The sequence below is a fragment of the Hyperolius riggenbachi genome, chromosome 10 (assembly GCF_040937935.1).
Source record: "Hyperolius riggenbachi isolate aHypRig1 chromosome 10, aHypRig1.pri, whole genome shotgun sequence".
Lineage (NCBI taxonomy): Eukaryota > Metazoa > Chordata > Amphibia > Anura > Hyperoliidae > Hyperolius > Hyperolius riggenbachi.
The window spans coordinates 47,685,912-47,713,064 of record NC_090655.1 but is presented as its reverse complement, the minus strand read 5'-3'; the positions used below and the strand labels follow the sequence as shown (position 1 = coordinate 47,713,064).

Sequence of the window (27,153 nt, the reverse complement as noted above, 5' to 3'; positions counted from 1 at the left end):
TAGAACTGTTCTTGACGATGCTAGAATGAGGATGTCGTCCAGATAATGCAAGTTTCTGACTCCTTGCAGCCTTATAAGAGCTACCAACGCCAACAGAATCTTTGAAAACGTTCTGGGTGAAGTGGATAGGCCAAACGGCAAACAAGTGAACTGGAGATGTAATCTTCCTATTAAAAAACGCAAACACTTTTGAAAGTCTGGATGGATAGGAATGTGGAAATAGGCGTTTCTTAAGTCGACTGAGCACATCCAGTCTCCCGGTTGGATGGCGAGAGTGATTGAATGCAGACTTTCCATTTTGAATCTTGGCAAGAAGATGTTTCTGTTTAATTTCTTTTTAGTCTAGTACAGGCATGAGGTCTCCCGTTTTCTTTTTTTATCAAAAATATTGGTGAATAGAACCCCTTCCTTTCCTCTGAATGCGGAACTTGTCTTACTGCATTTTGACTTTGAAGTTTTGAAACGTACTCTTTCAGTGTTGATAACTTGTGACTGTCCCTTGGGATCTTCGTCTTTACTTACTTGTCCAAAGGAGGACCCTTCTTGAATAGCCATTGATGACCTGAAACCACTGTCGACAAAACCCATTTGTTGGTTATTGATCCCGCCCATCGCTCCCTGAAGTGGTACAACCTGGCACCTACTGGGAACGAGTGGACGGGCCTCAACTCAAAAAGACTTCATGTTATCTGATGTGTTTGTGGATGAATTGTTCCTGTAAGCTTTAGTAAACGATGACTGGTTCTTCCAAGGTCTACTATATTCTCTCCCTGGTTTATAGGACTTCAAATCTACAAACTTAGACTGTGTCTGTTTTTTAAAAGGGATAAACTTTTGTCTCCTATACCTTCGATCCTGTGGCAAAAACCCCGATTTACCACCGGTGACCCTAGAAATTGCATTGTCCATTTTTTCTCCAAATAATTTCCTGCCATCATAAGGAATTCTTGACCAAGTTTGTTTTGAATTAGGGTCAGCTGACCAGGGTTTTTACCAAAGCGACCTCTTCGACATGATTGAATATAACATTGATCTGCTTGAAGATCTGACTATGTCCACACTGGCAGTACCTACAAAATCTGAAGAGACTTTTAGATCCTCTAAGTATGTGATAATATCTTCTCTACTTTTCCCATTACGAACTGCCCCTTGGATGTCAGAAATCCAGACTCTTATGGCCTTTGCCACTGATGTTAGCGTTACTGCTACTCTAGAAGCTTCACCCGAAGAGAAGTATGATCTTCTCAAATCAGTATCTATTTGTCTGTCTATCACGTCTTTAAAGACCGCTGCATCCTCCATTGGTAAGGTTACATTTCTTATCACCCTCACTAACGAGGCATCCACACAGTAGGAGAATTTTCAAATAGATATAAATGTTCATCTTCTAGAGGGTAAAGCTTCTGATATCGATTTTTTTAAGGACGGTTTTTTGACTGTTTTCTCCCACTCCTGTAAAATCACCTCTTTAATTTCTTCCATCAGAGGAAAGGCGATCTCTTTCTTACTTGAAATCAAAGCCTTCATCTTCTTCCGAATCTTCATATTCTGACCCACTTTGTCTATCTGGAGATGATCATGAAGACGGACTAGGAGACGGAGAACGTCTTTTTAGTTGTGAGACTGTGTCTTTAACCACTTGTCTAATTAAAGATGAAACCTCCTTATCTTCTCTTGCAATGTCTATATGACATAACTCACACACTTTTTTTATTATACAATGCTTTTCTTCCACAGATCCAACAATCTTTCTCTGTGTCCACCGCAGCATGTGAGGTAGACGCCTGAGCTGAATCTTCTTTAGAATAGGACCTTCTCTCTGAGGGTCTCTCTGACTCAGAATGTCTATTTAATGATGACTGCCTTAAAGGTATTCTGTCCTCAGATCTTGATCTTGAACGCGATCTCTCCCTTTGCTTATTATCCTTGTCCTTTGACTCTTTAACAGGTGGTCTGCTATCTGTGGTTGATAATGATTCCTGATGCTGACTCTGTTGTTGATGCTGTGACACATCTTCCTTAGACCCGCGAAGAGGGAATACCACTTTAAGAATCTCCTCTTCCACTCTTTTACATTAATGTTTATACTATACTCACCTAAGCCTTACCTATTTGATTTTGACTTTGAATCGTCATGCTCTTTACTTTTTCCCATAATAGCGGCTGAAACAAACAGAAATGTATAAATTACTCTATATCCTACATAACTTTCCCAAACTACTATTCTAGTAGAGAACCAGCATAAAGCAAAAAAACATATAACTTACCAGCCAATGGCCCCCGAAATTTTATATATATATATATATATATATATATATATGTATATATATATATATATATATATATATATATATATATATATGTTTGTCCGGCGAGACTCCCAGGACGCCTGCTCCTCCGGCAGAATCAGCACCCGACTTACTCAAACAGGAAGAGATTTATAGTCCTTCAGCTTGGCGACATCATTTCCTGCCTAACTCCCTAACCAAAGACTGCCGCCTGACCACTTCCGCCCTACACCAACTCGGAAATCCGACCTGCGAGGCTGCGCAGAACCCCTCTGCTTACAACCCACCCCTTTACCGGTGCTCACAATGGAGAGCGGAACCCCGCCCACTCCCCGCTGACCGTCCTCGCCGTGGACTCTGCCGGAAGACTGGCGCCCAGTACCCCGCGACAAGGGTTTCTAGCATTTAAGGTGGATTTGCTATTAACCATTAAATTCGGCAGGTTTTAAATGTGTATTTTTTTTTCCTTTGAAACTTTAAAATTGATTTTCTCAAAAACTATAAGGTCTTTTTGAAAAAGTTTTTTTCCTCTTGTAGCCACTGGGGGCCCCTACAGGCCCTGGGGCCCTGGGGCAATTGCCTCTTTTGCCTCTATGGTAGCGGCGGCCCTGATCATCAAGCTATTCTAAGAGATTTGCTTCATCACAGTTTAATTAACAACAAATTAGCCCCACCCTTTTCCCCACCCCCACTTTTCCACTTTCTATGTTTCCCACACATGCACTTTTTCTCCCTTCATGTGTATGGTTTCCTCCCCTTTCTTTTCTTCCCTCACTCCTGCAACTCTTTGACAACGTTTTACTCTCCCATTTTTCCTCCCCTCCGTCTTTTTTCTTCTTTCCATATTCTTTGGTCGCCTCTTTTTTTCTTTTTCTCAGTTTTTTTTTTCATTATTACTTTTTCTTTCCCCTCCACCACTCTCTCTTTTCTCTCTTTTCCCATTTCTTCTCCTGTCCTCTCTCCACCCTTTCTTTGATTCCCACACCTGTATCGTCCTTGCGCCCTCCCCTTTTTTCTTTCTCTGTTGTTGTTACTTTTTCTCTAATCTTTGTAGAGCTGCACTTGCACTTTATATGTCTAATGTGTTTTGAGCCCTCTGATGAAGTTGGCTGTAGCACCATACCACATACATCAGGATATTGTATAGTTATGAACCAGAAAAAGAGCCTTGTAATCTATATAATATAGATCATGGTTAACAAGTCTCATAAAAAAAAAAATGGTGCATCAAAAAAGGGCCCCTGGAAAAAAGGGTGCAGGATATAGCCAAAATGATAAGTTGTAATGTAAAACAATATTTTTCATTTATAGCTTATAAACAAGAATCTAGTGCAAAATAGGTTGAATAAATGGGAATGAAACGGCAAAATAACGTCTATAACAATAAGCGAATTCGGAAATGAAACGTCAAATAGCTTCTATAACAAAAAACGATATTTACACTTGTATTAAGCATAGTAATGCAATGGTAGATTTTGCAGGTATTTTACTGCAATTATACCTAACTGTAGGCTCACACAGATCTCTCCCTATCCCTAACCCCTAGTCCCCCCCCCTCCCTTTGTGTAAATATACATAATTTAATAAATTGTATATATTACAAATATTGTACTGTAACTATACCTAACCCTACTCTCACACAGAACCCTCTCTGTACCTATCCCTAACCCCTAGACCCACTGGTGGTGCCTAACCCTAACCACACCCCTGGTGGTGCCTAACCCTAAAACCCCCCTGGTGGTGCCAAACCCTAACTACCCCCCTGGTGGTGCCTAACCCTAAGACCCCCCTGGTGGTGCCTAACTCTAACCATCCCCCTGGTGGTGCCTAACCCTAACCATCCCCACTGCACAAACACCCTTACACACATATAAACAATAATATATTTAATCCTTAAAATACTTCACAAAAAAAGACATTCATGGAAAAGTAATCAAAAAAGCTCAGATAATGAAGCAATTCACTTTATTAAAGAACACAGTACACTAAAATCAATCAAAAGGGGAGGCTAAAAAGGAACTGTAGTGAAAATAACATAAAGAATACACTTGCTTATTTTTTTACAATATTATTTTATAGATTATTTAGTCAGTGTTTGCCCAATGTAACATCTTTCCTCTCCCTGATTTACATTGTAAAATGTATCACTGGTGGTGACCTATTTAGTTCTGCCGGATGATATGTACGGAATGTTTGTTACTGAGACTTCTATGCACAGAGGGAGATATTGCTTGCTTGGCAGTTGGAAAAAGCCATTATTTCCCACAATGCAACAAGGTTCACAGACAGCAAACTGCACAGTGCGTGCCCATGGTCGGGAGCGCACTGCGTATGCGCATGATGTAATCATGACGTCATGTGCAGAGCAATCTCGGCCACGGAGACAGGCTGTAGGATGTGTGCAGTCCGGCCAGCGCCTGCATAGTAAAACCCGACTTACCTAAAAGCCCCCCGAAGAGCATCCCAGGGGCCTTTTAGGTAAGATACGGGGGGCAAAGAAGAGAACGGGGGGATCGGTAGGCATCAGGACAGGTGACAGTATATGCCTGCTCCCCTGTTTCTCTAGCTTTATTCGGCTCTGGTATCCTTTAAGCAAGTTTGCATTTGCTCCAGAGAATCCTTTTGGTAGCTGATAGAAAGTTGAGGTGATTTTAACTACAATTCATTCCTACTCGTTAACACACACACGCGCACGCACACACACACTTTTTATGGCCACATATCTGATTGGCTATGATGTGGAATCTGGTTTCCTTTGATGAGTATCTCACATTATGTAGATTGGCTTTGAAAAAAGGCTTCTCTATGGAAGTAATCTTGACTGTGGAGCTCAGCCTGTTATGTAGGTCTGTCCACACTCAGGTCTGCATACCGACACTACTCATCACCGATTGTCTGCCCTACCTTGATTGAACTGATGCGTTTATTTGCTAGGTAAAACTTCAGTGGACTGCTAAATACTGTATTTAATAAAAAAAGGGAAGAAAATGTCCCTGCGTCTTATAGTCCGAATACAGGAAGTCCCTGACATACGACCGCCCACTGATACAAACCATCGACCTGACGCAATGTCAGGGACTCCCTGCACTTCCTGGCATCCTTATGCACTGTCCCTGTATGAATGTAATCAGTGGCAACGGCTATCACTCACCTCAACCTGGAAGCCCATGGTGATCAGCTGCTGGCCCCTTCATGTCCTCGGTGTGGTCTTCTGTATGTCTGGTGTCCTGCTCCATTCCTGCCCTGTGAACCCAAGTAGTGGCGGCAGCCGCTATCACTCACCTGATCCATGGAACCGGTGCGAGCAGCTACGTCTCTCCTACTCCTTCCCTCTAGTGCTGGCACTTCTTGGTCACATCATTATCTCTCCTGCTTTGCTCTGTTCTGCATAAATTCCAGAGATCCCTGCATCTCTCTTACTTCCTGGTGTGTGTGACGATAGTCAGCATCTGCTTTCACCTGAGGATCCCGTCCTCTGTATGATGAGTGGGAACATTCAAGCTGCTGTGAGAAGTGTCAGGGGTTTAGTAACAGACCTCTTGAGTCCAGTTAATTTTTAATGCACACATTCACATTAATGGACGGCATTTATCAGCTCTCAGTTTCATTTTCCTCTCCCCCTCACTGCTTCAGATAATGTATTACTGGTCAGCCAATTAGCTATTTAAAACACACAAAAAAACTTGTTAGTGCTCTTAAAAGGGGCACTATCGCGAAAATTATGCTGTTCCCTTATCCCCGGCATCAGTTGTTTAATATTTTTCTGTTGCAGACTTCTCACAGCTGAAAAGTAACTATACTGTATAAGTAGGTTCTATTCCTGCCAGGTTCACAATATTTAGAGTCTGTCAGATGTCTGCAACAACACAGCAAGTGAGCTAAGTAATAAATCAGCTCTGTCTGAGGCACGGAAGGCTGAAAGCAGTTATTAGAGAGCAGATAACAGCCAGTCACCGCCAGAACCAGCTGATGTAATTATGCAGATCAGCTGTGTACAAGCCCAGAAGTGGTGTTACGAGGTATTTTTTTAACACATGGTCTATGGAGAAAATGATGCTGTCAATATTAACCACTTGAGGACCACCGGCTTACACCCCCCTAGTGACCAGGCGATTTTTTACAATTCAGCACACTGCAGCTTTAACAGTGTGCTACACGGCCATACAACTTAGCACACAAATTAATATTTTACCTACTTTTCTTCCCGCCAGCAGAGCTTTCTGTTGGTGGCATCTGACTGCTGCTGCGATTACTATTTTTTAAAATTAGTTTTAGTCTTATTTTTTTTTTTAAATAAATTTCATGATTTTCTTTTTATTTAGATCCCTCCCCCTAGGATCCAATCACTGATCCTCTCCCATAGGCATCAGCCTATGAGAGGGGATCACATTGGGAGCCACTCGAGGTGACAGCTTTGTCACTAAGATGTCCCCTGTACAGCGTTGCGCTAGATCGCAGCGCTGTACAAATGAAGGAAACAGATTTTTTAATTTCTAACAGCCTACCAGCCGCGGGCTAGCTCGCGGACTAGCAGCCTACCAGATCGCAGGCTGATGTCGGAGCTCTGCTCTGTCACTCAGCGGGGATGCGCGCACATCTGCGCGTGATCCCCGCTAAGCTCTGCCCCCAGAACTTGACACCGATCGGTGTTAAGCGGTCGGGAGGGAGTTAAACAACTGGTGCTGGGGATAAGGGAACAGCATAAATTTCACCATACTGCCCCTTTAAAAGACAAAAAAAAGACAAAGACAAACACTTATATAGCGCTTTTCTCCTGGCAGACTCAAAGCGCCAGAGCTGCAGCCACTAGGACGTGCTCTATAGGCAGTAGCAGTGTTAGGGAGACTTGCCTAAGGTCTCCTGCTGAATAGGTGCTGGCTTACTGAACAGGCAGAGCTGAGATTTGAACCCTGGTCTCCCATGTCAGAGGCAGAGCCCTTAAAGAGAGTCTAAAGCGAGAATAAATCTCGCTTCAGACCTCATAGATAGCAGGGGCATGTGTGCCCCTGCTAAACCGCCGCTATCCCGCGGCTTAACGAGGGTCCCTTCACCCCCAAATCCCCTCCGTAAAGCGGGGGAGCGCTTCTGCATTGGGGCAGGGCTAACCGCCTCAGCCCTGCCCCACGTGCGTCTGTCAGCGTGTATCTCCGCCTCTCCCCCGCCCCTCTCAGTCTTCCTTCACTGAGAGGGGCGGGGGAGAGGCGGCGATGCGCCGCTGATAGACGCGACTGAAGGCAGGGCTGCAGCCGTTAGCCCTGCCTCCAGGAAGGGAAGATTTACGACCAAGGCTACGACCAAGTCTTGCGGGGGTGGGTTTGGGGGTGAAGGGACCCCCGTTTAGCGACGCGATAGCGGCGGTTTAGCAGGGGCACACATGCTCCTGCTAAGTATGAGCTCTGAAGCGAGATTTATTCTCGCTTCAGAGTCTCTTTAACCATTACACTATCCAGCCACACCCGAGACCTGAGACCTGTTAAATGTATGTTTGTTCTTTGTTCTTTTACTATTGTTTGTTCTTTCCTGGCTCATTTTAGTAGAGCAGTGTACTGTGTTTGCCATCAGTGAAATTTTTAAACTGGACACAACAGTATTACTTTTATTTATATTTTCAAAACAGGCTATGCATCTCCTTCTGATGCTGAATGTATATAGAGCGGTATGCTCTAATGTATAATGATGCAGGAACAACATCTAAAGAAGGTTAATTAGCCAAAGGCTCACTGTTGGTTTTTTGTTTTGTTTTGTTTTTAAAGTTAGCCAATAAATGTTATCATTTTGTTTCAAAACTTCCTGCTGACTGATTTTAAGATCTGTCCTTCCTCTCCTTGCCCTATGTGCCGAATGGTCACTGAAGTGAAGCCATGCAGCATAAAAACGTTAAAACAACACTGCTATATATACATAGTCTCAGGGCAGTTTCTAGGCAAAAATACACCAAGGGCGAGGGCGTAAAAGTGTGCCCCCCCCCCCCCCCCCGTGGAGCCAGGTATAGGTACCCGCAGAATAGGTTAGCCAGGTCTAGTTGCACTCAGTATTGGTAGCCAGCTATAAGTCCCCCCAGTATAGGTAGCCATATACAAAATAGTAAGCAGCGCTCAATACAAAAATATGTTATGTGGCTATCATAAACATTTAGTGACCAAAGTCCAAATGTAACTGTTAACGCTCAATCCACGAGCGGATCGCTGTAGTGAGATATGTGTGTATCTTCAAAAGCAATATTGTAATGTTCTAGCAGCGCTCATTAACAGTTCATCAGATAAATGCTGGCCTAATACCACTTCACAAAACACCATGGGGTCTCCCCCCCTTCGTAGAGCAACTCACCAGAGGATGCGGCCGAACCGGCCCGATATCGCTTCTGGGGTACATGGCCACCCCACTGCCTCCAACTGGCAACCTCCAACAGCTCACTGTCGTCTGCTTCAAGATTTTCATTTATATAATCATCTGCGCTGGATTGATCATAAACCTCAGTGGTTACTAAATAACTCCAAAACCTTGATAAATCAAAATCTCCCTTTAGACATACTGTATTCTTAGTACCTATTGCTTACAGGTTACTACATTACAGCATGACTAGCACACTGCCATATTAAGGTAGAACCTTAATATGGCAGTGTGCTAGTCATGCTGTAATGTAGTGTGCTAGTCATGCTGTAATGTAGTCCAACCGAAGCCTCCCACCTGAATGCTAATCTATGTAATTCCTGCTAGGTATGGTACAGCAGGCAAAGGGTGTATGACAGTGCACCTGATTGGCTGACTGGCGTCTGCTGGCCAGATAGAGGCAGGATATTGCTCTAGCTGGAAGTTAGCAATTGTGTTTGTTGCAGTTGGCATTCAGTTTAGAGGTGGTGAGGTGAGTTCCCTGGAGGTGAGAGGTCCAGGGCTTGCCCGCACTTCCCTCTAGGTGTCGCATGGTGGTTTGGGGGCCCCAGTGAGTGAGAGAGACCTGGGGCCCCTGGGCTGTCATGTGGACCATTGTTTGTGATTTTAAATTTATTTTTTGCAGCTTCTAGGATGCGGTTGACAGGTGAGTGGTTAGGGAGGGGACCGTGTGGGAGATGTGCCTACACGGGGCATCCCTGTAAACGACGCAATTCACGATTGCGTCCAACCGAAGCCTCCCACCTGAATGCTAATCTATGTAATTCCTGCTAGGTATAGTACAGCAGGCAAAGGGTGTATGACAGTGCACCTGATTGGCTGACTGGCGTCTGCTGACCAGATAGAGGCAGGATATTGCTCTAGCTGGAAGTTAGCAATTGTGTTTGTTGCAGTTGGCATTCAGTTTAGAGGTGGTGGGGTGAGTTCCCTGGAGGTGAGAGGTCCAGGGCTTGCCCGCACTTCCCTCTAGGTGTCGCATGGTGGTTTGGGGGCCCCAGTGAGTGAGAGAGACCTGGGGCCCCTGGGCTGTCATGTGGACCATTGTTTGTGGCGTGGGCAAAACTACTCAGGAGTTGAGGAAAAGGATATTGTCGCATAAATCTGTGATTCGCAATAAAGATAAGGATCGGGCAGTTTCTGAACATTTCGCCTCTTTTAGGCATAATGATAGTCTACTGCGAGTTTTGGTGTTAGAAGGTGTTCCCCTTGATGTCAGAGGTGGAGATAGGCATAGAAAGCTATTGAAGGCTGAAGCTAAATGGATACGAGAACTTGACACCATTAATTCTGGTCTCAAAAGGTAGTATGACCTCAGCTTCAATTGGTAGCTAAATTGTCTATTGTGTATATATATTTTTTGTATTTTTTTAAACTTAATGTGAATTTTATTTAGTTAACTTTGCCTTGTTAGTTATCTTTAATTCTTTATTGTTACTATCGCAGCGCTCTGACGTTCATACATCCTAACTGCGGCAGTGGCTGGCTGCGCGTGCCTATTCAGGCTTCACCATGTTTTGTTTACACGTCCCCTAGCGACGGCTGTGACGTGTTTGGGGGTGTGCCTGTGGTCCGGTGCGCTCCTTACACTATTGGTTAGAGTCAGTATGTGCTGACTTTCTGCAGTGGGCGGGGCACCGGCACTTCTCTTACTATATGCAGCCACTTTGACTGATGCTGCGTGTGCGATCAGCCGCCTCTGCATCATGGATGTTGCTGCATTAGAATCATATATGAGAGGTTTTATCTCTAGGTATGTGGGGAACCTATACACTGTTATGGATGATCAATAATTTATGTAACTATGAGCGACCTATCAGTAACTTTGTTGTGATCATGTGATTTTCCGATATGTGATGTCAGCCGTGTAGTATGGCGACCAATAGCGTTGGCTTTATGTAACATGTGACCCATGTATGCATTTAATGAGCAGTTCCTCATCAGGTCCACCACTAGCGGTGAGCGCTGTGATTGGTTGAGACTATGTATATAAAGCAGTGTTGTTTTAACGTTGTTTTTATGCTGGGTGGCTTAAAAAAGGGCAGGAGACCGAAACAGCAGACTGTTGCTATCCATTACCATCATGCTTTTATTGTTTTGATTCAATAAAGATTTTGATAACTTGAGAAGACTGCTGTGGACCATAATCTTTTCCTGTATTCTGTGGATCCTAATGGTACCCAGGTGAAAGGTCCTGCACGTCTGACCCCCTTTAGTGGGTATGGCCTACTGAGTGCGGTTCTACCAATCCAAAAAGCACTATCTTGAGGGTAAGCATGTTGGAGAGGGATTCCCTGTTCAATACGCCTGCCAGGGGCGTTCCTGCAGGGTTTCCAGAGCTGCCATTGGGCAGCTCTCTCTCCCTGGCCGAGCCAAGTGCAGCTCCCCCACCTCCCTGTGTGCGGGGAAAGAGAACTAATCTCTCGTTCAGCCCCCCGGATCCGGATCAGGTAGCCTATTTTCTTTTATCTCATGAGCCCACCTCAGGCTCTCTTTAAAGAAAACCTGAGGTAGATTTACTTATCTGGGGCTTCATCCAACCAACACCCCCCCCCCCCCCCCGCCCCCTGGCAGTGTATTGGGTATCCTTTAAAGGACATCTGAGGTTAAAATAAATAAATAAAAAACTAAACTAGGAAAACAATTGTATCTATCCTCCTTCTCCTAAAAATGTTTTAAACATCCCACTGTTTTATTTTATATTTAAATGTAGTTTTAAAGTTTTTACTGTTTCATTGTCTCTGCTCAATGACACCTTCATTGAAGTATGCTATAGCTCAAATCTATGAATTTTTGACCCTTTTGATTTCTTTCCTGCTCTCAGAAGCCATTTACTGACAGGAAAGTGTTTTATGGCTGTAATTACTTGTGAGGGTTATGCTATAGTCTGACCCAGTCCGACCCGGTCCCGACCCGGACAGAAGCTGTCACTTGCATACCTGGGGCTTAATTCTCTAAACCGTGATAAGTCATATCTCAGCTGTTTTCGTGCGGAAATTCGCAATTGCACGCGATAATTCGCGATCGCACGCAAACGCAAAAATGCCCGTGAAAACGGCCGTGATATGACTTATCACGGTTTAGTGAATCAATCCCCTGATGTTTAACACTTTCAAGCAGAGAAAGAAAAAAAGGAACACAGCCTTGTGATTTGTGTGCTTGGCACTGTACATACCCATGTCTATCTCATCATGTCACATGTCACCTCGGTTGTCCTTTAAATATTCAGCTAGCAAAATAGTACCAAAAACAGGATGAAAGAAGTAACAAGAAAGTTAAGTTAATCCGAGTCATTTTATTTAGTGTGCTTGTTATGTGCTGGAATGCTAAAACGTTTTGTTGTTTTTTTCAATCACAATCTTTATCACATTAAATACAGGGCAAAAAAAAAAAACATATATATGCTCCACTGATTTACTTTTAATGATAATAGTTTAAGTAGCATGATGATAAATGTGTAGAAACTAAACAATCATGTCTGTGTAGTTCTGTCTAGTTGAATCAGGGCTGGAAGCCTGCAGAGGCACAAAAGTTCTGACTATGCGATCCGACAGAACAACTGCAAATCTCAATGCGGATGCAGGTTTGCCTACTGAACTGCAACACAAGTGTGCTGGCTTTCCCTGTTCCCTGGCCGCCTGGCCCACACCTCTCCCCCTTTCTCCTGCCTGGGGTGCCCACCCTCACCTTCTTGGAGATGAAACTCCTGCTGAATGATTTTTTTATTTTTTTTTTGTAAAAAACAACAACCCTTTTTTCCTCCTCAGTGCAAATGCAGATACAACATCTGTGTTAGCACTCTAACTGCTTTATTTTAGGTGAACTAAACTAAAATATTTACTTTGGCACAATAATTTCAAAGGAAGTCACACTGTTGCTAATATATATTTTTCTCTGAAGACATAACAACAAAAGTTGTTTAGGTGATGTGTGTAATGCCTAACTGTACAAGATTTCTTTGCAAGCTTTCAAACTTTAAGTTTCATCTTCAGACGCAGGCATAGTAGGCGCCAGATGATGCGGTCGCAGGTGCATTTGGGCTGCTGTTGCCAAAGAAAGACGGTGTGGTAACCCCTAGCAACAATAAATCATGTTTTAACAGCAAGCAACATTTTTCCATCAGACAGTTTTCCTACAGAAGCCATCAGTTAAGCCAAGGCAGTCAGAATCTCAGAGAAGCAGCCAAAGTGGAAATCCTCCCCTTAAAAACACAAGACATTGGCCTCAATTCACTAAGCTTATCTCCTGTCTTTAATAACGTTTCTAGAGCTGTTACCATGGTGATGAGGCATGTCCTATTCAGGAAACCTTTTACCTCAGGCAAACCTAAAGTTAACTCTCCTGTCTTTAAGGTAACTCTCCAATCCTTAAAATAACTCCAGAGTTGTAGACAGGCTTTTAATTAACTGCGTGTGAAAATAACTACAGAGGAGGTAAATTAACTACAGAGGAGGTAAATTAACTACAGAAGAGGTAACTTAAGGAATGAAGAGGTAAGATAACTCTCTTACTGTGTGAGGTAAGTTTTCTCTTGCCTTATTATCTCCAGCATGATCTTAGTGAATTGAGGCCAATCCCTCTGCCTCCTGGCACGCTGACCTGATTGTGGCTTGTTGAATGCCTGACTCTGAGATTCAAAATATACATAGCACCCAACTGCCACTTTTTTGGAGGAGAAGTCCAACTTTGAGAACCAAATACCTCTGTCTTTGCGATATATTTCTTAATTTTAAATGTTAATTAATATGAAGAAAAAGCAGTGATGATAGACAGGATCACTATGGTTCAGATTCTAAAATTACATCTTTTGCTTATGAATTTTAGGGGTACGCATATCTAGGAGTGTGGCGGGGGCGCGGTAAGAGGTGTGGCAGGGGCATGTCTTAAAGAGGATCTGTAACGTCAAAAGATCCCCTGGGGGGTACTCACCTCGGGTGGGGGAAGCCTCCAGATCCTAATGAGGCTTCCCACGCCGTCCTCCGTCCCTCAGGGGTCTCGCTGCAGCCCTCCAATATGACGTCAATATTTACCTATTACCTTCCTGGCTCCTGCGCAGGCGCTCTGACGGCTGTCGGCTCCGAACTACACGGAAATACCCGATCGCCGTCGGGTCTGCTCTACTGCGCAGGCGCAAGTTTCCGGCGCCTGCGCAGTAGAGCGGACCCGACTGAGATCGGGTATTTTTGTGTAGTTCGGAGCCGAGAGCAGCCACAGCGCCCCCGCTGGAGCCAGCAAAGGTAAATATTGAACTGACAGTCGGCTCTGTCGCCGGCTGTTCGGAGGGCTGCAGCGAGACCCCCGTGGGACAGAGGACGGCGTGGGAAGCCTCATTAGGATCCGGAGGCTTCCCCCACCCGAGGTGAGTACCCCCAGGGGATCTTTTTGATGTTACAGAGTCTCTTTAAAGTGTGGACACTACAATGAAATGTAGAATAAAAAATGGGGAGTCCAATGTGATGAAATATTTCTGAGAATTAAAATTCAAACATAAGAGAATAGAAACTACTCATGTGGTTTGGATTGCCACAACCAGCAACCACTAAATAGGCTCCGGGGAATGTATATCTCAGGGCTGCTCTCTGTGTCATTCCTAGTGCAGGTCACTCTCCCAAGGATAAAGGCCACCATAACAGGGTACTGAAGCATCCCCCTACAGCAGGGGTCTCAAACTCGTGGCCCCCGGGCCATTTGCGGCCCTCGATACAATATTTTGTGGCCCGTGCCGGCAGGGGGGTTTCACTGCTGATTGACTTTTTTTGTGAAATCCCTTACGTGGCTTAGCCTCATCCTGACTTTGCCTCCTGCGGCCCCAAGGTAAATTGAGTTTGAGACCCCTGCCCTACAGGGATTGGATAGAATACAAACTAGTAAGAAGAAGAAGCTGTTGAAGAAGACTGGCAACTAAGCCAGTTCTGGTATGACAATGAAACTGCATTGTGCTTGGCCAAGGAAGCACTAGAGGCCTCTGGGAAAAATGGAAGGATAGCTTGTGTCAGTGCTCCTAGCATCTACCAGAAACTCAAAGGACTGGCTGGAGGCGACGTGTCCATCTGTCTGCTGGAATATGACCGGCGGTTCTCAGTTTATGGCGATGACTTCATCTTCTATGACTACAATAATCCGCTGGATCTGCCAGATATTCTGCAGCCACACAGCTTTGATATAGTATTAGCAGATCCTCCATACCTTTCTGAAGAGTGCCTGAGCAAGACTACGGAGACCATCCGGTACCTGACCAAGGGAAAGATCCTGCTGTGCACAGGTGCTGTGATGAAGGATTTGGTGGCACGGATACTTGGGCTGAAGATGTGTAAATTTATCCCTCGGCACACTCGATCGCTGGCCAATGAGTTTAGGTGTTATGCCAATTACCAGACAGGGCTGGATTCCTAGCCTACCAGGACACGCAAAACCAACTACTTCCTGTTGTCCACGTTACCATGACACACGCCCACCCATTCTCTTCATAAGGCAAGCATTAAAGAGGAATTGTAGTGAAAATTACATAATGAATAAAATTGCTTATGATTTTACAATGCTACTTTAAAAAATATTTACTTACTGTTTGCCCTCTGTAAGTTCCAGTGTGCAGAGAGGGTAACAAGGGCTTCTGCTCTGTGCAGCTTATGACTCATGCAGCACGCATGGAATCTCTGGTCAGGTTTGTACCCCAGCAGTGACAAGCGATTCAGAACTGTGCATGCGTGAGTTCTCAACCACGAGCGCACAGCAAAAGGAGGTGCTTATTCACACTCATGGAGAGAAGGGATCATGAAGACAACCAGCAGCATTTGAAGGCTGAAGATTAGGTACTCTAGCCCACTATGGGTTTTATTCAGCTGTTTTTTTTTTTTTCTTGCTCAAGGTCTGCATTAAAGTATATTTGAGACCGGGAGGGGGGTGTAACTATACATACCTGGGGCTTCCTCTAGCCACCTCCAGGCTTATGGTTTATTCGCCATCCTCCTCGATTGCTTGCACATTACTACGGGTTCCACGGGAGCGCGACTGGACTGCACCTGTGCCCACTGGAGGACTCTTCTTGAGCCAGTTGCAGATGATTCAGGAGGCGGAGGAGGATGGCGAGGGAGGGACAATCTTGGAGGGGACTTGAGGAAGCCCCAGGTATGTTTAATTACTCCCTTTCTTCTCGGGTGCACTTTAAGTGGCAATGAAGCTGTTGTAGTCAAATGCAGAACCCACAGTGCACAGTTTTTTTTTATAAAGTATCTAGATGGTTCTGAATGTATTGCATAGCAGTACTTCTTCCTTCCTGATATGAGGGGTTTCCAACTTTTTCCTTTAAAAGCATAACATTTTTAAGAGTCTAGACCATGTCTGCTTGATCACATGGCACTCCATTTCACTTCAACCTTTGTAACGCTTGGCCCGCCCTGCCACAGTGGCTGCTTAGATCAGGCCACAGCACAGGATGTAGTGCATTATGGAGGACCAGTCATGTGATTGCACCACTTGTGTAACAGCAGTCTCTGGCCCCTTGAAGGACTTACGAGGCGAAATTGCCAAAAGAGGTGAATTACCTGCCTCATCTTTTAAGGATCCGGGGGGGGGGGGGGGGGGGGGTGTTAGCCCTAGAGCTGCGCAGCACTAGCGGCCAGGCAGACTGCGCAGCCGCGGCCAGAGGAAGCGGCAATGTTCCGAAAGGCAGGAGAGCCCGACCCGGGCCGTGGGGTCGGCAGCCGGCCGAGGGGCTAATGAGTGGGGGCACCCGGCGGATCGGCACGGAGGGCGCGGACCAGGGTTCGAATCTCGGCTCTGCCTGTTCAGTAAGCCAGCACTAATTCAGTAGGAGACCTTTGGCAAGTCTCCCTTACACTGCTACTGCCAATAGAGCGCGCCCTAGTGGCTGCTGCTCTGCTCTGGCGCTTTGAGTCCGCAAGGAGAAAAGCGCAATATAAATGTTATTTGTCTTGTCTATTTGTCTAAGAAGCACCTTATTCACATAAAGGCCAACATGCAAATAACTTTTTTTCCTGACTTTTCTCCTAGGTGAATCCTCAAAATTATTTTGATAGCACATTTTCACCAACTATTCAGTACTTTTTTCAATTGCAAAGCGCTGAAAAGTAATTTTTAATCGAAAATGAAGAATTATCTCCTAGGAGAAAACTCAGAAGAGAAATGCAATTGCATATGGGCCAAAATGTTAAAAGTGGGGGCAAACATACCTCCCCAAATAAGGTACGGTATATAAAGTGGAAGTGAACTCTGTTTTTTGAATATAATAAAAAAAAAAAGAATTATACATTGATTAATATGTGTATAAATACCCCCCCACACGCACACACACACACACACACACACACACACACACACACACACACACACACACACACACACACACACACACACACACAATAAATAACTATTACAGTCAGTAGAATGTATCTGTTTGAACCTGCAGTCCTTTATTTCCGAAGCAGAGAAATGGTGAGTATTTTTTCCAAGTTGCGATTTTGGAGTGTTTGTTATTTCTGGAGCGATTAAAATCAGGGGCGTAACTATAAATCATGGGGCTCCCCAGAAAAACTTTGACAAGGCCCCCCCAATGCTCACACCTTTTCCCTTGTCTACCTGTAGTGACTCTCACAGCCTGGGGGCCCATCTCACAAGGGTCATAAAACAAAAGTGGACATCGTAATCTTCACACCCATAACAAGTGTAGCCACAAAAACACCTGATCTGCAGGATGGACCCCTTTATCGGAGGGAGTAAAGTAGAAGTCGGGGCCCCCTTACAGCTATTGGCCCCCCTGCGGTCGCAGGGACTGCTCCCCTCTAGTTATGCCCTTGATTGCAATTTCTGGAGTGATTTTGGAGCAATTGTATTTTTTCTGCAGCAGTGAGCTCAAGATGGATGTACACCCAGGATGAATACCGAGAAATGAGAAGTATTTACCATGGTGCCAAGCTCCAGACACAGCAAGAGGTGTCACAGGTACAGTACATTTATTGTGAGGACGCCAAATATTGTTTCTTTTTTATTCATCATATATAGAGTTTAATCCTGCTTTATAGAGTTTAATCCTGCCTGTACCGTCCAAAAGGCTGCTGCTGCGCTACTGCACGCTCCCGTGCCGCCCCCGTTATCCCCGAGAGCAATTAATGAGAACATAGTTCCTGTTCATTGATCTAAGTCCCCGGTAGAAAGACTGACAGCTTCTTATCAGAAGCCATGGTCTTTCTGAATGAAAATTCCCGTCCTCCTTATACTTCCTGTAAGTGAGAGTGGGGCTAATTGGACCATGCCTTGTAAGGGTTTTTCACCTTCCTCTGGATCAACAGGGATATGTGAGGGAGCAGGCTGGTGTTGTACTTTGTTTTGTGGTTGAACTCGATGGACCTATGTCTTTTTTTCAACCCAAATAACTATGGAACTATGTGCTCCCTTACAGGATAGAATTTAAAAAAAATTGACTGTGGCCATCTTGTGGTCAAATAGTAAAACTACATGTACATACATTTTTTTCACACAAAACATAATAAATTTCATTTAAAATTAACTGTTTACCTCCCACACCCCAAAAATACCCAAATAAAATTTTTAACTAAAAAAAAAAAAATTACAATTAAAAAAAAACAACAACATAAAGAGTTACCTAAGGGTCTGAACTTTTTTTTTAATATGCATGTCAAGAGGGTGTATTACTAATATTTTTTTAAATTATAAGCTTGTTAATAGTGATGGATGCAAAACTGAAAAAAATGCACCTTTATTTCAAAATGAAATATTGGGACCATACATTGTGATAGGGACATCATTTGAATGGTGTAATAACCCGGGACAAATGAGCAAATAAAATGTGTGGGTTTTAATTATGGTAGCATGTATTATTTTAAAGCTATAATGGCCAAAAACTGAGAAATACTGCTTTTTTCTCCATTTTTTTTCTTAAAGAGAATCTGTATTGTTAAAATCGCACAAAAGTAAACATACCAGTGCGTTAGGGGACATCTCCTATTACCCTCTGTCACAATTTCGCCGCTCCCCGCCGCATTAAAAGTGGTTAAAAACAGTTTTAAAAAGTTTGTTGATAAACAAACAAAATGGCCACCAAAACAGGAAGTAGGTTGATGTACAGTATGTCCACACATAGAAAATACATCCATACACAAGCAGGCTGTATACAGCTTTCCTTTTGTATCTCAAGAGATCATTTGTGTGTTTCTTTCCCCCTGTTCTCATGCACTGAAGTTTCAGGCTGCTTGTTTCTTCCTGCAAACAGCTTTGCCCTTGTCTGTAATTCTTCAGTATGTAAAAGCCCAGCCAGCTCAGAGGACGATTTATCCAGCTTGTAAAAGATAAGAGAGAATCTGTCATAATCTAAATAACACACAGGCAGTGTGCAGAGAGGGGGGAGATTCATCACAGAACCACAACACTGAAGAACTTGGCAGCCTTCCAGACACAGGCCGACAAGTCTGACAGGGGAAAGATACATTGATTTATTACAGAGACTGTTATAGTAGAAAGTGCTGCAGTAAGCCAGAACACATTAGAATAGCTTTTGGAACTTGTAGGATGATAAAAAACAGGATGCAATTTTTGTTACGGAGTCTCTTTAAGGTCCCTGTTAAAATGCATTTAGAAAAAAAATTATTAAAAGTTTTACATATCTGGGGATCCAGATCACTTCTAGAACAGACAAATTAAAAGAAAGTAACTTTGACCCTTTGCTTCGGCATGTCCAGCACACATTGGAGAACTGGCAGAGTAAGCCATTGTCCTGGTTTGGACGAATGGCTAGCCTAAAGATGACGATATTACCTCGCATATTGTATTACTTCTCTACTATCCCACTCTTTCTCCCTAAACTCTGGTTTGTGACCTTGCAGAAAGCTTTCACTAAATTTATTTGGGGACAGAAACCTGTTATAATTAGAAAAGATAAACTAACTTATCATAGAGACAGAGGAGGAGCAGGACTTCCTGACATTTGGAGATACTACCAAGCCTCCATGATTAGCAGAATTGTGGATTGGCATTGTAATGAAGACTCTAATGCTGGGAATACACGGTTCGTTTTTGCCTTCGTTTAAACCTTCGATTCGTTCGGTAAACGAATCGAGTGTTGAAAACGTATGTGAAAATAGTCATAATCTCATTATAGTTTCGATTAATAGACCCCAAAAACGAACGACTAGTGATCGAACATGTTTGATATTATCTCTCTTTATCCATCTAATCGAGCCATTGGTAGGCTTGATGGCTGTTCAGATCGATTATATATTCGTTTATGCTAGTCCGTCCCTGTAAAAAGGGATTTTCGTTTCGTTTCTTTGCAGCCTTCGATCATTGGAAAAACGAAACCATCAGAATCGGAAAAAAAACCGAAACCGTGGGTGGTGATATTAACCGTATGACTGATTATTTCGGGATCGAAAAGGACAAAAGGCACAATCGAAACGAAGGTTTAAACGAAGGCAAAAACGAACCGTGTATTCCCAGCATAAAGATTGGGTGAGGCTAGAAAAAGATTTCTTTGGCCAAGACATTAAGTGGTGCCCATGGAATCCTACACTAGATTACAAATTCTCAGCCCTACAATACATTAAATTTCATCCATTAATTAATGCTACCTTATTGACCTTTCGAAAGTGCTGTTCAGAAACAAAAGTCTCGACTATACCTGGCCCTTTAACTTCATTGAGAACAACCAATAATTTTCTTCCTGGACACCAGACAGATTTTATGCCCCACTTGAATCTACGAAAGGATCTCCTTATAAAAGATCTAGTTGATGGACAGACTTGTATCCCCATAACTACTCTGGAAACTGACTCAGAAAATAAGATCCCTTTTTGGCAATACTTCCAATTAAGAACATTCCTCTCAGCAAAAGACCTGATTAAGGTAGCCCAAAATAAACTTACAGACTTTGACTCCTTGATTCTACAGAACACTCCCCAGAGAAACTTAGTCTCTAAACTATATAAATCCCTTCTGGACTTATCTCAGCAGCCCATATTTTTATTTAAAGATGAGTGGGAACGCAGATTAAAAAAATCATTTGATGAAGATGACTGGGAAAAAGTTTGCATTATGGGATATAAAAGTTCAGTAAGTGTACTGACTCAAGAGATGAACTTTAAACTGCTAGCTCATTGGTATAGAACACCCGCCTTTCTTCATCAGTGCTTCCCTCAGGTCTCTGATGTGTGCTGGAGGTGTCAAAGGCTTCAATTCATCAAAGGGTGTTCGATAACAAAACCCCAGTCCTTAAAATACCGCATTCGGTATTTTACACTTTACTGTGCTAATTCATCAATATTTTCCCATGTGTGGTAGAGGTTCGTTAAGTTACCGAACTACTAGGCTTCAATTCATCAAAGGCTGTTCGATAACTGCAGAGTGGTGCAGAGCAGCTTGGAATGTCCGTGTGTTGTTACAAGCTGATAACAATAGAAGGCATCCAGACATCCCTTTGTGATGTAAAGGTGTTATAGTTACTGTTATTTATACTGCCTCTGCTGCTCTGAATCTGTCGATCAGTCTTTCTTAACATTTTATTTATTTGCCACAACGTAGATGAACTTCCTGGAGACATTACAAATGCCATGCTTGGTGATTTCACCACCAGCATCTTTGCATTATCAAACAGGGCCTGAAAGGGTTACACCACCGAAGGGAATCTGGGGATATATTTTGACCCGTTCTCTCTGCTCACTGCTTGGGGGGTCTGAAAGCTTGTGTGGAGAAGCCTGTGTGACCTATCAGCGGCACTTGCAGGAGAAAAGGGGCTGTTTCTATTGGCTGCCTGCTCCTGCTAATCATGAAAACATTCACACAGAAGGCTTTCGAAGCCTGTAAAGACAGGGGAGAGCTTGAGATAAACACCGAATGTGTTAGCGAATGTGGGAACCTTGATGAATTAACATTTGTTGAGCACATGTCGGTAATTTATCTCATTGCTGTGTCATTTCAGCTTCTCATTCGGTAACAGCTTTGATGAATTAACATTTTCTAAAGTGCTTCGTTAAGTCAGCTGTTTTCAGCATTACCGAATGCGGTAATGCTTGATGAATTGAAGCCATAGTGCAAAGGGTACTCTTCTTCACATTTGGTTGGATTGCCAATCAATTGTTCCCTTCTGGACCAGAGTCCAATCATTAATAGCTACTATTGCTAGTGAAAAATTAGAATTTCTACCAGAAGTATTCTTATTACATCTTTCTAGAGAGAGCATGCGTTCATACAAAAAATCTCTTGTCAAACATTTGCTCAATGCAGCCAAGGCATGTATACCTCTCAAATGGAAATCTACTGACCCTCCATCGATCTCCCTTTGGTTCCAAAAGATAGAACAGATTGAAAAAATGGAACAATTACGCCACTCCACCACAGAGGAGGTTGAAAAATATGTGATTATGTGGGCCCAATGGTTTGACTTCTTAGATAGCCAGGAATATCGAGACTTAATGATAGATAGGCAATCAAGGCCTCCCCCCAATGCACATCTGTGTTTAGGCCCAACTGTTATCCCACCCTCCCAGGTACCATGAAATATATCAAACTTTATTATGGACCTAATCAATAGCTTTAATTTCCGATAATTTACATTCTCTATTAGGTTGCTTCTAACTAAGATTGCATCTTCTATGGTCAACACATATACTATGCAGGTGTTATTTTCATTACAATGTGCACAGATGTGTATTCTTTTTATCTCCACTCATCTATATTTCATAATTGAACAACCACCAGCTCTTATGTGAATATATAATTGTGAACAGTTAAGATTTATAGTATAGTACTTTTTATCATTCTGTTTATTATGGGACGCTTTGTCTCTGTTTTCAGTACCATCTTCTGTATTACCTTTGTCCCTTAAGTGTGAAGTCTGTTCTTATCAGAAGATATGTATGTACACAAAATTGTCATGCTCTTGATTATATGTTGAACATACCTAACCATGTATATATATGTGGTTGTTGCACATCTTCCAATAAAATATAATTGTTAGAAAAAAATTATTCTTAGCACAATGTACCACCCAAAGAAAGCCTAATTGGTGGCAGAAAAAATAAGATATAGATCAATGAATTGTGATAATTAGTGATAAAGCTATTGGCAAATGAATGGGAGGCGCAAAATTGCTCGGATGCATAAAGTGAAAAACAACTGAAGGCTAAAGTGGTTAAACGTACCGGTATACAGTTCCAGATTTAATTTGAAGTGTGTTTCATGGAAAAAAGCCCACTTCATCAGCAAGTGCGTAAATACAGAACGTCTCTCATGTTTGTATTCTACACTAATGTGCCTCTGGAATAAAAACAAAGATTAAACTGATTTGGAATTCTGCAAACATCGCCATGGTTACATTGTGAGCATACGCAGAGTGCTCCTGGCCGCAGTTGCCTGCTGAGGGACGCAGGCAGCCGGGATAGCGCCTGCGTGCTGGTGTCTGACTCCGGTGACCTGGAAGAGGCTACAGGGGGGCATTTAGGTATGTAAGGAGGGGGACAGAGGAGAATCGGGGTTGCGGTGGTCATAAGGACAGCTCCCCATACATGCCTGCTTCCCCCGTTTCTCCAAACCTTTTTGGGGTATTATTATTATTATTTATATAGCACCGACATCTTCCACAGCGCTGTACATATTATATATTGTCTTGTCACTAACTGTCCCTCAGACGAGCTCACAATCTAGTCCCTACCATAGTCATATGTCCTATGTGTATGTATCGTGAAGTGTATGTGTTCTAGTCTAGGGCCAATTTTAGGGGGAAGCCAATTAACCTATCTGTATATTTTTGGGATGTGGGAGGAAACCGGAGTACCCGGAGGAAACCCACACAGAGATGGGCAGAACATACAAACTCCTTGCAGATGTTGACCTGGCTGGGATTCGAACCGGGGACCCAGAGCTGCAAGGCAAGAGCGCTAACCACTACGCCACCTTGCTGCTCACTATTCACTAAATCCCTTTAGGGCCCTTTCACACTGGTGCGGTGCGTTGCGGCAAATTGCCGCATTGCTACTGCAGCCCTCATGAAACCCTATGGGAAAGTTCATACCTCCCATGTTGCAGTTGTTGCGCCGGAAGAGCCCGATTTAACACCAGGGTATACCTACGTTACCACACGGCTCCTGCAGCGATCTGCATTGGCCGGAATTCACGTTAGTCTATGGCGATGCAGGCTTCTTTAAAGAAGTTGGCATCACGAGGTCGTGGTGCGCATGCGCAGAAGCATTTTTTATAATGCGCTTCCATGCACTTCTGCATACCCAAGGCAGGAAGTGACCACAAGCGTGCATCACTTCCTGTTAGGTCGAATGCCAGACAGGGAACACCGTGTACTAATGCGGTGTTCCTTGAAGGCCTGTTTTCGGCAGGGCGATGCGGTGCGGCGGGCGCCCCACACCGCAACACTAACACCAATTTATAGTGTGAAACTAGTCACAAGCTTAGCATATGTAGGCAGAAAATATTACGGGTCCACTATCAGGAAAAATTGTAAAATTTAAAATCCATGAAAACAAATACAACAATTAGCTTATATGTACAACATTTGCTAAAAAGTACACATTGCTGTATAAAGTGTCATTTCTATACTGTTACCCATGTGCTGTAAATCTATGTGATGTTCTGTGGCTGTAACTTTTCCTTGTTTTGAAAACAATAAAAACTGATGTGTAAAAAAAAAAAAGTTTGATATGTAACTTTAAATAGGAAATTTATTTTAGTGTCTTCGAGTGATTAGGCTGATACCTTGTGGATCTGTAGCGTATGACACCCATCTCCTGTCCAGTAGGGGTAGTCAGTGAGATGCAAATAATTCAGAGTTGATGCAGAACTATGCACATTTGTATATAAGATTATGCATTATTGATTCATTACTCTGAATAATCAATAGTCCAGGGCACTCTGGTATTACAGCAGCCAGTGTACATGGCTACTAATTACAGGCAACTTCTGATGCACTAAACACATCCTGCCACCTCTCCCTGCTAATGTCCCAGCTGCAGCACAGCAATCTTTCTCTCTACGCACCCTGCTGCTCTGCACATTCACTCACTGTAGGCTATGTATAGAGAGCGAGGAGACACATTGCCCACGGGACAGGAAGGGGGAGGGGTGATACATCTAGTGCAGGAAGTAGTACAGTCCCTTTCACTGCCTGCTGCTATTTTCCCAAATGTTACCCAAACTATGCAAAAAGGTCCCAGATGGAAGAACACAGTGACTGAGCACCACAGTGGCACCCCTAGCCATGGCTACACCTGGTGCTGTGAGCACCTGCAGCCTTATAGTAGGTACGCCACTGTGAAGGGGGCTGGAAGTAGCCCCAGGTATGTATAATTTTTTTCTTTCCTGTTATCTCAGGTACACTTTAAAGAGAAAACAATAATTATGTATAAATGATTTAGTCAGTGTTTGCCCATTGTAAAATATTTTAAATCCTTGATTTACATTCTGACATTTATCACATGGTGACATTTTACTGCTGGCAGGTGATGTAGCTGCTGCTTGCTCTTTTGGCAGTTGGAAAGAGCTGTAAACAGCTATTTCCCACAATGCAACAAGGTTCACAGACAGGAAACTGCCAGGACCAGGGTCCTCAGAGTTCATACAGAGCCCCCTGATGATCTGTTTGTGATTTCTCATGGGAAAGGGGGTATCAACTACTGATTGGGATGAAGTTCAATTCTTGGTCACGGTTTCTCTTTAAGTAATGAGGAATGTGAATGTGATGAATGGTTCAAGGCTTAAAAAAGGTTTATTCAAGGTTTATTCAAGGTTGCATGCCATATGTAGTTTACAGAACATAGTCCAGATAATGCAATACTGTCAAAATAAAACATGGAAATATATGTTCTGAGAACACCATCATTTCCCTAAAGGTAGCTGGATTCACTAGTATTGATATCTAGCTACAGTACACTACCCACCCATACCATCAGGGCCAGCGCTACCATACGGGCAAAGTAGGCAATTGCCCCAGGGCCCCAGCATCCATAGGGGGCCCCCCAAGGGTCCCTGTTACCCACTAAATAATGCCTCCTCCCACACGCACTCCCTCCTCCCCCCTCCAGCATTATGGAGGCAGTGGGGACAGGCACACACTCCCCTTGTCTGAGTTCAGGCAGGTCTCCAGGTTACTTTTGCCCCATTGTAGGTGGAACCAGCCCTGCATACCATATACCACAGTTGTAAAGCACAGTGTTTTGCCATTATTATTATTATCATTATTATTATTTTGTTTACCAGGAAAACGTTTATTGAAATAGTCAAGGATTATACACAGAATCTCTTGTCAATTACATTTAGTGTTATGCTGCGAATACATCATACAATTTTCTGTTAGAACTTTCTGTTAAGGTCCGTACACACGCCGGACTTTAGGCAACGACGGGTCCGTCGTTGCCTCCCGCTGGGTGGGCGTGCCAGCGACAGTCCGGTGTGTGTACGCTCTGTCGTCAGACTGATACGGCTGTTTCTGAGCGATCCGCCGGGCGGATCGCTCAGAAACAGCCGTATCAGTCTGACGACAGAGCGTACACACGCCGGACTGTCGCTGGCACGCCCACCCAGCGGGAGGCAACGACGGACCCGTCGTTGCCTAAAGTCCGGCGTGTGTACGGACCTTTTAGATTTACTGTAATTAGATTATTTTCTGTAGAGACTGGTCATTGTCTTCTGGTTATCTCCTGCTGAGTAGAACAATGCCTAATTGCTAGGCAGATAGATCGTAAGATAGATAAATTTCCAACATGTTGGAAATGTATCTATCTGGCAGGTAAATCTAACAGAAAATTGTATGGTGTATTCCCAGCATTAGAGCATACAATATTGTCCACATAGTAATGAACGGGAGCTGGTTATGGTTATACAGCAGTGGGTATTCCAAAAGGTGAGACAAAAACGTGATATTGGAGATTACAGCAATGTTGTAATTATACAAGCTAGAAGTATTTTGCCATTATTACTTTCAGGGCGTAACAATAGACCCTGCAAGGGATGCAGCTGCAGGGGGTCCCAGAAATCACAGGGGGCCCAGTGGGGGGAGAATTTTCTTTTCCCTGTCCTGAGAGACTGACAACTAAGGGCACAGGTAGAATAAACTTTCTGCTCTCTGCACAATTGTTCTAATGACTGTATCTGCTCAGCCACTAATAAGGAATAATACAAAGTTTTGCAGACAAAGATTTGTAGACAGTCCCTATTCAGTGTGCAGTAGGCTCTTGTGTACAGCCCCTCCCGTGTGTACACCTCTCCCGCAAGTGCTTTGTACTATAGTGATACTGGAGGAGTCTTCAGAGCCAGTTCTGCTCCATCAGAGATGGACAGAGTGACTAATAAGAAGCTGGGGCTGGAAGCACACTTGTCGTTTTTCTGTATGTGTTTTCTGCCATTTCACCATATGTGTCTGTATGTGTGAATCCATGAATGTTTTTTCACAGAAGCTAATGTAATTGATAGAGAAAATGCGTGCAGTGCTTAGCTGCTGTCTGTT

The 27,153-nt window shown here is 43.5% G+C and overlaps 1 pseudogene; it reads left to right on the top strand.

Moving 5' to 3' along the window:
* Nucleotides 1-1,012: 1,012 nt before the first annotated feature.
* LOC137536666 (EEF1A lysine methyltransferase 1 pseudogene) lies at nt 1,013-15,116 on the top strand (annotated as a pseudogene).
* Nucleotides 15,117-27,153: the final 12,037 nt, after the last annotated feature.